Source organism: Prionailurus viverrinus, chromosome A2 (assembly GCF_022837055.1).
Source record: "Prionailurus viverrinus isolate Anna chromosome A2, UM_Priviv_1.0, whole genome shotgun sequence".
Classification (NCBI taxonomy): Eukaryota; Metazoa; Chordata; class Mammalia; order Carnivora; family Felidae; genus Prionailurus; species Prionailurus viverrinus.
The window spans coordinates 109,916,008-109,929,889 of record NC_062562.1 but is presented as its reverse complement, the minus strand read 5'-3'; the positions used below and the strand labels follow the sequence as shown (position 1 = coordinate 109,929,889).

The window sequence follows — 13,882 nt, the reverse complement described above, 5'->3', positions numbered from 1 at the left end:
CCTGACACACTGTGTGTGTGTGTGTGTGCATGCGCATATGTAGAGGTGCTTGATGATCAACAGGATATTCAAAAAGCCTCAAAGCATCTTCACATCAGTTACAAAAAGAAAATGCTAACTCTGCAGTGCAGGAACAAGATAACACCTTAACCCAGGGACAACAGACATCACACGACTCCAGACAGTTTACAGTTAGAACAGGATATTATCTGCGTGGCATTCCAAACAAAAACGCATGATCTGAATCTAATGATGAGGAAACAAAGGCACATCTAGGGACATTCTCCAAAACAACTGGCCTGTATTCTTCAAAAATGTTAATGTCTCAAAAACAAAAACAAAAACAAAAACAAAATAAAGACAAAAATCAAAGAACTATAGCAAATTAAAGGAGAATCAAAAGGACATTACTAAATGCAGCATGTAATCCTTGAGTGCATGCTGTACTATGAGGAATTATATACATATTATGTGTGTGTGTGTGTGTGTGTGTGTCTATACACACACACGTAATGTATTTAGGATAGTACTGGGGGTAATTGATGAAACTGGAGTGTAGACTATGGCGGTTAAGTATGGTATCTATTATAAATTCATTGAATTTTACTATTGTACTGTGGTTCTTTAAGAGAAATATCTTGTAAAGAAATATGCTCTGATGAAAAAAGGGGCAAAGTGTATACAACCTCCTTTTACATGGATCAGAAATAAAGTGACTATGTAATTATAGAACCAAGGAGCAAAGGCAAACATTGGAAGACATACATGCTTTAGCGAATGAGGGTGGGCAACAAGAGTAATTCAGGGAGCTGAAAAAGCCCAAGAACCTAAAAAACACAGGGATTTTGTATTTTGGGGGACTGCTTAGAAATAAAGCTTGCCGTAGAGAGAGTTACTCTAACTTCCCAGATCCTTCAGAATTTGGTGAGCTGTGATATAGGAAATTACCCTGCTGTATTGATTGCACACTCCAGTAAAAAAGCAAACAAACAAAATAAAACCCAACTCTAGATTTGAAGATCCTTAGAATACATTACTCTGGTTAATGTATTTCTTTCTATTTGTCCCATGTACAGTATTACACCCAAACGGTTTTACTGTAACATCATAATGAGGGTTCTTTATACTGCTGCACATACAGACTACACAAAATCCTTGGCATAGCAAGCTATATGACCTGCTTAGCAATGCCCTGCACTATGTATGTTATTCCTGCCATGGAAGTAAATATTCTATATTACAGTCCTAATTGAGGAGATATTCAGAAGGATGATATGAAAGAAACTATTATGAAGGATTACCATCATAGAAAGAGTAAAGTCAGCATTAAAAAAATGTGTATGTATGCAAAATATGTGAGGGTTTTTTTTAAGTGTTTTATTTATTTTTGAGACACAGAGAGAGACAGAGTACAAGTGGGGGAGGGGCAAAGAGAGAGGGAGATACAGAATCTGAAGAAGGATCCAGGCTCTGAATTGTCAGCACAAAGCCCAAGGCGGGGGTTTGAACCCACGAACCGTGAGATCATGACCTGAGCCGAAGTTGGGTGCCTAAACGACTGAGCCACCAGGGTGCCCCAGATGTGAGGTTCTTAAAGCTAAGAAGTTCTAGCTTTGAGTAATTCAAAACAAATACCTAAAGGCAAAATTATGGTTCCTAAACAGAAAAGGCTTCTAAAATTTTTAAATAAAACAGGCCATTATTTTTTCTATATATCTAGAAAATATTTATCTAAGCAAAAACCACCTAAGTACAAAATACTACATAATAACTGATTAAGGGGTGCCTGAGTGGCTCAGTTGGTTAACCATCTGACTCTTGATTTTGGCTCAGGTCATGATCTCACACTTCTTGGAATCCAGTCCCATGGCAGCCTCGTGGTGGAATCTGTGCCGACAGTGTGGAGCCTGCTTGGAATTCTCTCTCCCTCTGTCTCTGCTTCTCCCCTGCTTGTAGGTACATACACTCTCTCTATCAAAATAAACAAACATTTAAAAAAAACTGATTAAAAAAAGATATATTCCAGAATTTTCCTATCAAATTACTTTTTTCCTTCAATACAGGCAATGAAAATATTTTTTCAAAAAGCAATTTAAAACACTTATTGATGGGGTGCCTGGCTGGCTCATTTGGTAGAATGTGTGACTCTTCATATCAGGATTGTGAGTTCAAGTCCCACATTGTGTGTAGAGATTACTTAAATATAAATATTTAAATAAACTTAGAACAATTTATTGAGGGGCACCTGAGTGGCTCAGTTGGTTAAGCGTCCAACTTCGGCTCAGGTCATGATCTCATGGTTTGTGAGTTCAAGTCCCGCTTCGAGATCTGTGCTGACAGCTCAGAGCCTGGAGCCTCCTTCAGATTCTGTGTCTCCCTCTCTCTTCCCACCCTCCCTCCCCCCCCCCGGCTTGTGCTCTCTCTTTCAAAAATAAATAAATATTTTTAAAAAATGTATCAATCAACTGAATTATCAACAGAATAAAAATAAAATCTCACAAGTTGATGATTTGGAAGGGCTATATCTATCAAGATATGATTTTATGTTACCCTTTGTTTACCTTATTAACATATGGTCATACCATTTATGTTATAATGCATACCACTCGATTACTTGAATAAGGTGTGAAAAAATACTTTTTATAGAGAAAATAATTCCTTAAAAATTGATAATAAGATCAGTTCATCATATACCCATGGTTGCACATTTAGAGAAAATAAGGAAAACAGATGGAGATAAAATATCTATAAATCTAACTTTAAGTAATGGCCACTGTATACATTTTAACATACTGCATAATTCTCTATTAGGTTGGTACTTACATACAGAAAATATTTAAATCCAATTCTATCACCTTTTCTAACGTTACAGCAAAGAATAACCTAAAAAATGTCCTTGCATTAGAACTTGCAGTTACAAGATTTGATTCAATAACATCCTCTAGGATCTTTATTTTATTTTGTTTATTTTTTAAAGTTTATTCGCTTATTTTTGAGAGAGAGAGAGAGAGAGAGACAGAGAGCAAGCGGGGAGGGACAGAGAGAGGGAGAGACAGAATTCCAAGCAGGCTCTGCACTTGAACCACCCAGACGCCCCACAGGATCTTTATTTTAAAACCTATGTGTTCTAAGGGGGCTCCGGGGGCTCAGACAGTTAACCATCCAGCTCTTGATCTTGGCTCAAGTCATGATCTTGCAGTTTGTGGGATCCAGCCCCTCTTGGAGCTCTGCACTGACAGCGTGGAGCCTGCTTGGGATTCGCTCTCGCTCTCGCTCTCGCTCTCTCGCTCTCTCTCAATATAAATAAACTTAAAAAAATTAAAAGCTATGTGTTCCAATGCATCACTTTAGGAAAATCAGAATCATTTTATTTTATTGGACTCTGTTAAACTGTAAAGTACCACTAACACACTGATGGCATAAAAATTAACAGTATAAAAGGGCATAAAAGTGAAAAATAAAGACCACTTTCCAACTTTCACTCATAATCTATGTCCAAGGAGTAGCATTCCACTCCATGTAAACTATAACAAATTTAAACTTTTAAGATTGTCTGACTTGTATCCTTTCAAAAAATGTCTATGTGTATATGTCAACGAATTCACATACGTGTGTGTACAGAAAATGGGTTGAACATTTACGATGAGCACCCAAGATATGCCAGACCATGTGCTATCAAACGATCCATAAATTCATCCGTTGTACCATGTGTACTACTCCGAGGGGAGATGAGGACGATGGCAAAGGCTAGGTATGTATGGAAATAGAAGGTATACCAGAAATCTCTGCACCTTCCCCTTAATCTAGTATGAACCCAAAACTGCTCTAAAAAAGTAGTCTTAAAAAAAAAAAAAAAAAGAATCAGCAGGGAGTAGTGCCAAACTCCAGACAGCAAATCATTTTATTAAAGTTGATTTTGTGTCAGATGGAAAACTGGTAGGAGTCTATATGACTACTTGTTCAAGTGGGAAGTTAGAAGATAAAGTTATAGAAATGGGGATTGAAGTATATTCCATTCTTCTCTTAACCAAGGAGAGGAAAAGAGAATCTTCTAGAAAAAGGATTACACCCCCAGTGGGAGAATTTTGCTTTGGAGCATTTGCTTAAAAAACATGATCATGGATTTTCAGGAAACTCAAAGGTGGTGGTGGGCAGGCATCCAAACATTTCCACATTTACGAGTTCTCTCAACCAAGCCTGCAACCATTCCCCCCACCCCCCTCACACCCTGCCCAGAAGGGGACCTGCCCAGGCCTGTCTGGCAGATGAAGCCTTATTTGAAGGGTGGCACAAAAATCACTTACCATCCACACGAGTATTTCACAATTGCCAAAGCACGAACTGAATAGAAATGTCAAAGCCAAGCCTCGGACTTGGTGGTATACAGCACACTGATGATATGGGATTGTATTCCTTGGAATAATTTTATAGCAGTGGACTACATAAATTCAAATGTAAGAAGACAAAATCCCCAAACACTGAACAAAAGGTAGCATAGACCTATAAATTCTCAAGTACATTTTTTTTTTTTAAGGTTCAAACATAAAGAGAATAGCTTGTTTGTATTTATTTATCAAACATATGACTGGTACTAGTCGACAGGAATTCAACAGGGGTTAATCAGACAGGTTGCACAGTGCTAGTTTTCTACCAAGTGGAGGTTTAACCCAAGCACTGCACAAAAACCTGGGGAGTGCGAGTTAACAAAAATTAATAGTCTCCAGTATGTTAAAATAATCCCATGATGCATTTGAGCTGTGGTTGTGTTTATTAATGTTTTAACAATTAAATGTTTTACTTTTTTTTTTTTTTTAAGTTTATGGATTTGAGAGAGACAGAGACATCATGAGTAGGAGAGGGGCAGAGAGAGAGAGAGAGAGAGAGAGAGAGATAAACCCTAAAGCTCCGTGGTGACAGCACAGAGCCCAAGACAGGGCTCAAACTCACAAAACCATGAGATCATGACCTGAGCTGAAACAAAGAGTCGGATGCTTAACCAACTGAGCCACCTAAGTGCCATGTTTTTTTGTTGTTGTTTTGTTTTGTTTTTTTTTTACTTTTTAACTTACAAGTGATAGCCATGAAGCATAGAACCCTTTGAAAACCAGGGACCCAAAACCCAGATCTTCATCTAACAATCCGATAAAGTGCTGATGTGTCAAACCACTTGCTTGAGGTCATGCATTCCATTCTAACATTGGTGATAAAGCAGAGATAAAAAGCAAAAAATGCCTTCCCATCAGGGGCTTCCATACTGGGACCAGTCAGGGTCAGAACCTGATCAACCTGGTTTCCATTCAGTGCACTTTCCAAAAAGCCAACCAAAGTTGTAGCATGGGCTAGGGCAATTATTTACATGATACTCGAAGGCAGTTTTTTCATTATTTGCCTCACAGACTTTACGGTTTAGAATTAGATAGAGTAAAGCATAAATATTAATTTTCAAGGCTAGTTCAGCACTTGGATAAATTGAACTGGCACAGGCTACCTCCCAAATGCCAAGTGGTTTTCCACGGAGTTCCGTTACGGAAACATGTATCTTTAGTGAGAGGATTTAACAAAAGTCCTGCTTCTGAGAGACATGTAAATAAGAAATCTATGGCACCATGGTTTCTAGTATCACAGGAGCTGGTTATCACATTGTTTCCTGCAGAGGCTCACCTCTAACAAAAGCACAATCTTCACACTCCTCAATACCAAAGCCAGACAACTTTCCCCTAGGCAGCAGTTTCCTCTGTCCGTGCAACGTGGGGTTCTCCTTCCTGTTTATAATAACCTCATTCTATTACCTCGTGTACTGAGAAAAACACGTGCCATTTTTTTTTCTTAGAAACGATCACAAAAAAAAAAAAAAAAAAAAAAAAAAAATCCAGGAAGCTGTCGAAGTTAGTTTGAAAAGAAGTAAGGTCCTCTGTGCAAATGAACAAGAACAGGAGGACAGTAGAATATTCTAAAACTGCTCACCCAACAGTGGTTTAGGATATATTCTCTGCAGTGTGTAACAGTTTGTATTCCTTCTGATTACTCACCTCTGCCTAGTGGTTTTCTTGATATTTATTTAAAAGTCCTCAAAGATAATAGTACATCTAACCATTGTTTTTTGAAAGTCCTCATCTGACATAAAATCTGAAATATGAATAGACAAAATATAATTCTACATCTTTCAAACACTTTGCTCAACATAGGCCAAATCATTCCACTTGGCAGTTAACTGCCCCAAAAACACACTTGCTGAAGAGACCCATGGCATCAGCATCAACATTAGAGTGAGCTAAGAATGAGAAGTACTTTTGCGCATACTCTGCTCACATCAGTACATGTTATATTACAAAATCAGAAATTATTCTAAGTCATGTGTTTTATTCCCTAGTAGATGCAGAGGGAAGATACTGCAGAAACTCCTAATGACAACCACAATCCTGCATTAAAATGGTTCACATTAATCTGATTATTACATCCCTGTTTTATCTCTCAGGTGTAACTGTTTCAGCAACATCTCTAATCCACTGAATAAAAGTAGGAAAAAAATATATCAGAACAGTCCAACTGGAAAGAAGTCAAAGTGAGAGAATAAAAACTCCTAAAATTCCTTTAAGGTATAGATTTTAAGAATTCCATGGATCAGAGATTCAGAAATATTTAAAAACTAAACTTCAGAAAGAATTTCCTGCTTATTTTCTAGGTATTTATATTTTAGTTATTTTGGAAAATTTCAAAGCATATTGTAATCAAGGACAAAATATTCCAATAGGTGGCCTTTTCTCTTCCATTGTTTGTTTTCATGTCTATTATCAGCTTCCTGCTACCACCAATGCTGAAGATAGTGGTTTGTACTTTTGGATGTAGTCTTAAACATGTGACGTCACATTTTATAAACTACTCGAGAGCAAGAACATACGATCAAAGTGTGCTTTAAAATATAATCTACTACTCTCATGATCTTTTTTTTTTTTAATTTTTTTTCAATGTTTTTATTTATTTTTGGGACAGAGAGAGACAGAGCATGAACGGGGGAGGGGCAGAGAGAGAGGGAGACACAGAATCGGAAACAGGCTCCAGGCTCTGAGCCATCAGCCCAGAGCCCGACGCGGGGCTCGAACTCACGGACCGCGAGATCGTGACCTGGCTGAAGTCGGACGCTTAACCGACTGCGTCACCCAGGCGCCCCTACTACTCTCATGATCTTAAAAAGTAGACATATTGAGGAAAACATACCTTTGAATGAAATCATTGCTAGTTCCAGTATAGTTGGCTGAAAAACTGCAGCCAATATTTATTTTATAAATATTTATGATGTTATAATATTTTATGTAATTGTTTTTCTTGGGGGTTGTCCTCCCTGGAATGCTGTCCATTTTCTGGTTTGCCAAATTCATCAGCCCTTCCAGACTTGGTTCAAAATCTCACTTTCTCCAGGAATTAGCCCTCCCACTGAGCTCCACCCATTCTGGAATTCACCTTTGTGTCTGTACTGCTCTGGTTGGGGATTGGAGAAGGCTGTGGGGAGGTGGGGTCATTTGAGCTGAGAAGGATTTGAGTAAAATTTGATATGCAGAAATGGGTGGAGGAAGGCATTCGAGGAGCAGGAAGCCGTTGGGTGGGTAGAGGAGTAACAACATTGTTCCAAGTAGAGCTGGAAGATTGGCAGGCACCACCAGAGAAGCCACTCGAACCCACAAAGGGCTCTCAAAGGTAGGAGCTGACATAAGCAGAACCTAAGCAAACCTATGAGCTGACATAAACAGAACAGAGCTTTAGGATAATTTCATCATTCAGTCCCTATTGGTTCAGGGGCTGACCTATCTCCTGGAGGACAGCACAAGCCTCTTGAAGATAAAGATCATGTCTTATTCCTTACTTTTTTTTTTTTTTTAAGCTTACTTATTTACTGAGAGACAGAGAGAGAGACAGAGAGAGAGAGAGAGAAACACACACGCAGGGCTTGAACTCACAAACTGTGAGATCATGACCTGAGCTGAAACCAAGAGTCCGACATTTGACCGACTGAGCCACCCAGTCGGCCCTCATGTCTTAATCTCTATGACTCATTGGTCATACCAGATGCACACCAAGATCTTTCTTATTAATGAGATATAATTATTGGCATATTTTTTGAGTCTCTCTTTAAAAATAATTTTTATCTTCCCAAATCTAGGAAGATGAGCATATAGCAAAACTAATGCCAGTACAATTTTACACTGAAATGTTTCTTCAACTAGGCCTGTAATTGTGTTCTTCTCAACTGTAAATAGACAGGATTGACCCTAAAAATAACATTGTTTTTTTTTATAACATTTTACAGTACAGGGCATCCTCAAAGTAACCCTGCAAGTTTGGTGTATATATATATATATGAAGAAACTGCAAGCAAGGAAGATTGCCTTGGAAAATACATCTCATCCCGGAAGCTGGAGCCATGGTTTTCTCCAATTCCCAGGGCTATGGTTGTGCTTGGCTGTCTCCCAGAGACCATCCATAATCATTTCCTACCAGATCAGAAGAGGCTACTTAATGGGCCTGCTTTACTCCACAATCAACAGACCAGGAAGAGATTCTTCTGCTCAGAGGGTGATCAATGTAATTTAAAGGGCTGCTTTGTCTTCTGGGTTTAACACAATCCCACAATAGACAAGTGACAAAACTGCCAATTTTCTTCCCTAAATGTATTAATTGGGAAAGTAAATACTAACTTTTTCCTTCTGAGGCTGAAATAGCTTTCTACTTTTCATTCGTGGAGCAGTTTTGTTATACTCTGATAAGAGGCACCGGCCGAGAGGTTTAAATTCCACAGTGATACAGTTCATATAAATATGAGTTGACGATATACTAATGTATGCTTCAACAATATCTGGCAGTGATACTGGATTGGCTACATTGCCCTTAGACAGTGTGAAGACTTGGCTTTGAAGCTTAATAAAACTTCTTTAAAATCTTCAAAGTCTGGGAAGAGGTTTTAAAAATGATACAACAAATTTCCTTGTTGACTTTGGGAACCATCAACATTAAAAAGTCCATAACATAATAAAAGAAACATAAAGGTCAGGAAACACAAGTTATAAAGTTGCAAATATCCAGGGAAGTGTAAGTATGAAAATAAGCAAATGCTGGGTAGAAGTCTTGCGGGCACGCGTTCTGAGTGTGGCCCTTAAAAGCTTACACGAGTACACTTCTCCGAACAATGCCACTCACGACAGTTTGACCCTTCTTTTTCGGAAACGGTTTATGAGACATAGAAGAAATCAGTGTCTCCGCTTCATTCACAGCTTGCTTTTTTTGGTTAAATTAAATGTATCTGCACCCCTCGTTCAGACTTATCTGCAAATTACTTTGTCATTTTCCAAAAAGGATGAAAATTAGCTTTCGGTACGATATTCATAAGCCTGTGACACAAGCATTGAGTAATGCCACCTACCTTTGAGTTTTGTGGAGAAGTTAAAATGTGAGGTGAATAGTTTATGGAAATGCATTGTTTGCAAGACGGTCCTTTGCAAACTGAGGTGTAACTGTTTGAACATGGAAACGAGTAACTGCATAAGCTGAACTCCAAGTATAGAGACAGAACATTTGCATTCATATTAGTCTTCTGTTTTGTTCAACAATGACAATTTTTAGAAACTATAATACTTCCAACTTCTCCTTTTAAAAAACTTCATTATGGAAAATTTCAAACATACCCCAAAGTAGACAGAACAGTATAATGAAGTCACTGCATACATACATCACCCGCTTCACTTGTTAACCAGTCAGTTTTCTCATTAATATTCTTACTCTCAGTCCCTGTCCCCCATGGTCACAGAATTACACTGAAGCAAGTTTCAGATGCCATAACATTCCCTCCTTAAATAATTCAGTCCTTATCTCTAAAGATAAGGGATTTTTTTAAAAATATACAACCACAATAGTTCTTTTAATTGGAAAATCCAGGAATGGTATGCAAAATCTGTAACCACGTGCATATCAACATTTTTTTTTTCTCGGTTGACAGCATTCATCAATCAGAATGTCAAGAAGCTCGACACCCAAACATTTAAAGAACTTCTGCCCTTGGTTATGGCAGGTGTGTTCAGTGCCACATCACCTCATGATGCCAGGAGGGATTAGTCAAGTAGGTAAACAAATCCACCTAAAATAACTTAGAGATGCAACTGAACTCAATTCAGCAAGCACTGAGCATATACTAGGTGCCAGACACTGGATTATGGATTTTGAGAAACAAGGGTAAATTAGTCCTCGTTAATTCAAAGTTGAGAAGGAGAAGGGGTCAAACAGATTAATAAGAACTATAATACAACGTCATGAAAAAGGTACCTGCTTCGGGTATTTTCATGGGGATCCAGATGAAGCGGCGATGATGGGGGGTGGGGGAGCACTAGGGCTCACAAGAAGATAGGTGAGAATTCGAGAATGCCAATAATGGTACCAGCAACTCCTGTGTAAAGATTTTACTCATTCCCCTAGCTGAGGGGCACGAAGAAATGTGTTTATTATCATCTCTGATGCCCTCAGTGGATGAGGTGATCACGAAAGCCAGAGAGAAGAATTTACATGTAAGTAGTATTTCGAAAGTTGAGCGGTCCAGCAGATATGAGGAGGAGACAAGAGACTTAGCGGTGAGGGAAGGGAGGGCATTCCAGGAAGAGAAAAGCAGGAACAAAGGGGTGGAAATTACTGGCATGTGAGGGAACCAGCAGTGTGGTGACCTCTGAGTGTGTGGGAGGGGCTGGCTGACTGGAAATGCCGGCTGGGACCAGAAGTTGGAACTAGCAAGCAAGAACTGGGCCTCTGTTCTATGGCCAGTGAAAAGCTATTGACACGTTTTAAGTGGACCAACTGGGTCTTTTACACAGTATATGTTTCATCCTTGGGTGGATGATGGTGCTCAAGGTTTATTGAACTGGTGGTGCCTTGAACTACCAGCTGGATGGAGTGAGAGGAGAGAGAAGCAGGCTACATGGCAATCCACTGTGGACAGGCCAGGAGAGGTCTAGGGTGGCACTAACAGAAAAGAGAGGAGGAGACCCCAAAATATCAGACATTTTAGAAAACATTATTTTTAAAAAGGTGATGAAAGAAACAGAAGAGAGACCAAAGCATCATGCAAACTTTATTATGCAGTGTGGAACAGTGTATTGTATGCTCCAATTTCTGTCAAAAGTGGGAATATATATGTAAGTTACAAACATATAAAATATTTCAGTGAGGATATGAGAGAAACAGATACCAATGGTTATAGGTCATGAAGAAAGGACTAGGAAAAGAGGTAGGAAGGAGACTTCTACTTTGGTGTACTGAACTACATGAATCTGTTATCTACTAGCTAGTTGAAAGAATGTATAATTTCCCCCTTCCCCTTACTGCCAGCCACATAGGCAGAAAATAGTAGGAAAAAAAGTTCTGGAGACAGATCTGGGTTCCAGTTCTGGCTCTGGCACTCCCTAACTGTGGGGCCGTGGGCAGATTAATTAAGTTCTTCTAGTTTCTGTCCTCTCATCTGCTGAATACAGATAATACTGGCTAATTCCTGGGTCACTGTAACAATAGTTAAGATAATCCTATACAAAGCATCTGCTAGAATATCTGAAACAAAGTAAATACTCCCTAAGTGGGTGGTCACTGTTTTACTATTAATGAAACTTGTTTGACATGAACACTTTCTTAGTACAAAAAAAGTTCCTAGATCTAGTTTAAGGTGTGCTCATTAGCTAATCTTATTCCTACATTAAATATTTATTCTGTACAAAATGATTAATGTAATCCATCCAATGAACGCTATCCATTACATTATCTGTTTCTAGGAACTTAACATATTATTTATCTGTATTTCTTGGTAGATGTTAGTTTTTGTCTTTAAATGGCATTGACTCTAAATTTACTGAAGTCATGTATTCAGAGGCCTAAATACCAATCAGATGCCATAAAACACCAAGAAAATAGGTAATAAGTTGTTATCCTTGAGGAACTGACAACCTCAGGGAGACAAACAGGTGTGACCTTCAAGTAACCATGGCCCCAATTTGGCATAAGAGATGGAAATACTGGCAATGAAGTACCCAATTCTGGAGACACATCCACTGTAAGATGTTGTCACCAGTTGGGGGAGGCTCCTTTGCGAGCATTTTCTTAGGTTTGTGGGTTTCTTCTGCATGATACTATGTTCTAAATAAATTGTAACTGTGGCAGTAACAGCATTTTAAGTGTTACAAAAGATTGGTCACTCTCAAAAGCCTTACTACTTGTTGTGTGAACAGCCACATCATTATTAAAGCATCATCAAACAACAGTTTCTTTGTTATACACTGAGATGAATAATTTCAAAGTATTTTCATGTGAGATGTTAGGGCTCAGATCTGCCCCAGCATGCAAAGATGAAGCCTTAAAAAGAAAACAGCTGGAGTTTAGAAAAGATTTTGTTAAATGCAAGAAATAATGATGAACATCTTCCAGGATTTCATAAGTGTTAGTGAATGCTTCAAAATAAATAAAATAAAATAAAATAAAATAAAATAAAATAAAATAAAATATAAAAAAAGAAAAAGAAAAAGATCAAAGGCATACGGCCAGAGGAAAATGAATTTCATTTCATATATGGCACTGTGGGAAGAAAGCGCGGTGGTAGGGATGCTTAACAAAAAAGGTCTAGATAATTATTCAAATATTTCTCTTTGAAGCAGATGGGTCTAGGAAGAAACATCAATACTAGTCCGCAGAGAAGCAACAGTGACACGTAAACACTAATTTCTAAAAGAAGCTTTCAATGATGCCATAAATATGTTACGGATGCGCGCCCTGGAGGAATGACTGACTTCGAATTAGCAAGCAAGTCTTGCTTCTGAGCCACAGGAGGTGGTACACACTTCTATTTACCCCCTAGCTACCTACGGTGGTAGCTCAAAGCTCGAAGCAACATATTACAGTTGAATGAAGGTTGGATTAAGAGGCTAATCTAAGGCTATATATAGGCAGCAACACCAATTTAATCTCCGCCCCCTTCCCCTCCCCTCCCTATTTCCATAAATCTCAAGATCAGAGTTACAAAGACTGGGAACTCTGGCAGAGCAGAGGCCCTTCCTTCCCCCGTTCCCCCAGGCCGTCTCTCATAAACGAAGTATTAGTTTAAGTGTAAATTGCTTCCAAACATCCTTAACAGGCACCACAGGGCGATCAGATCCGGTTTTCTTCCACAGCTTCCACAGAGGCCAGAGGAGATGACAAGTAGTGTGTGTGTTGGGGGGGGGGGTAGGGGGGAGGGTGTTAAGGCTTGCCAGAAGAGAACTATCTTCTTCAGACACTATTCTCACGATGCGTTCCCCTCGCGCGTCCTGGGGAGCTCTCCTCGCCATCCCGCCCCTAGCCCAAAGCCCCAGCGCCGGCCTCTGGGGAGCCGCATCTGGCCGTGCCACGCACGAGACCGTAAGCACCCGCCGCTTCTCACCGCGTGGCCCGCCCCCGCCGGCTCCCTGTCCCAGGGTCTCCCGGGGCGGCCAAATGGGGCGAGCGGCGAGTCTTCAGTCCCGGGTGCGGATATGCGATATATGCGATGGCAGTCGGGTGGAGGGCAGGCTTGCCCACCGGGGGGCAGGAAGCCGCCCCAGCAGGCACATGCTTCCTCCCCGCCAGCTCCGGCCCGGATGGAAGCCCCCCGGCGGGGCGGCGCCCGCGGTTCCCGCAGCCCTCCCGGCTTCCCGTGTCCCACCCGGGTTGCTTCTCACCTGTCCGAGGAGGTAGCGGCGACGCGCGAGGCTGCAGGCTGCGGCGATCCCGGCAGCGGCGGTGGCACCCGCGGCAGTGGCGGCGGCAGACAATGGAGGAGTGAAGGACAGACACATTGACATCGACCCACGGAGCCCGGCGCAGCCCCGCCTCCCGCGCCGCCCCGCCTCCC

At 40.3% G+C, this 13,882-nt stretch overlaps 1 protein-coding gene across 1 annotated transcript in view; it reads right to left on the bottom strand.

The window, feature by feature from the left end:
• The window catches only part of BZW2 (basic leucine zipper and W2 domains 2), a 63,117-nt gene extending 49,258 nt beyond the window's left edge, over positions 1–13,859 (bottom strand). Inside the window, exon 1 of the mRNA XM_047845022.1 lies at positions 13,710–13,859. The gene's annotated coding sequence lies outside the window, so the exon portion shown is untranslated. The remainder of the gene's footprint in view (positions 1–13,709) is intronic.
• Positions 13,860–13,882: the final 23 nt, after the last annotated feature.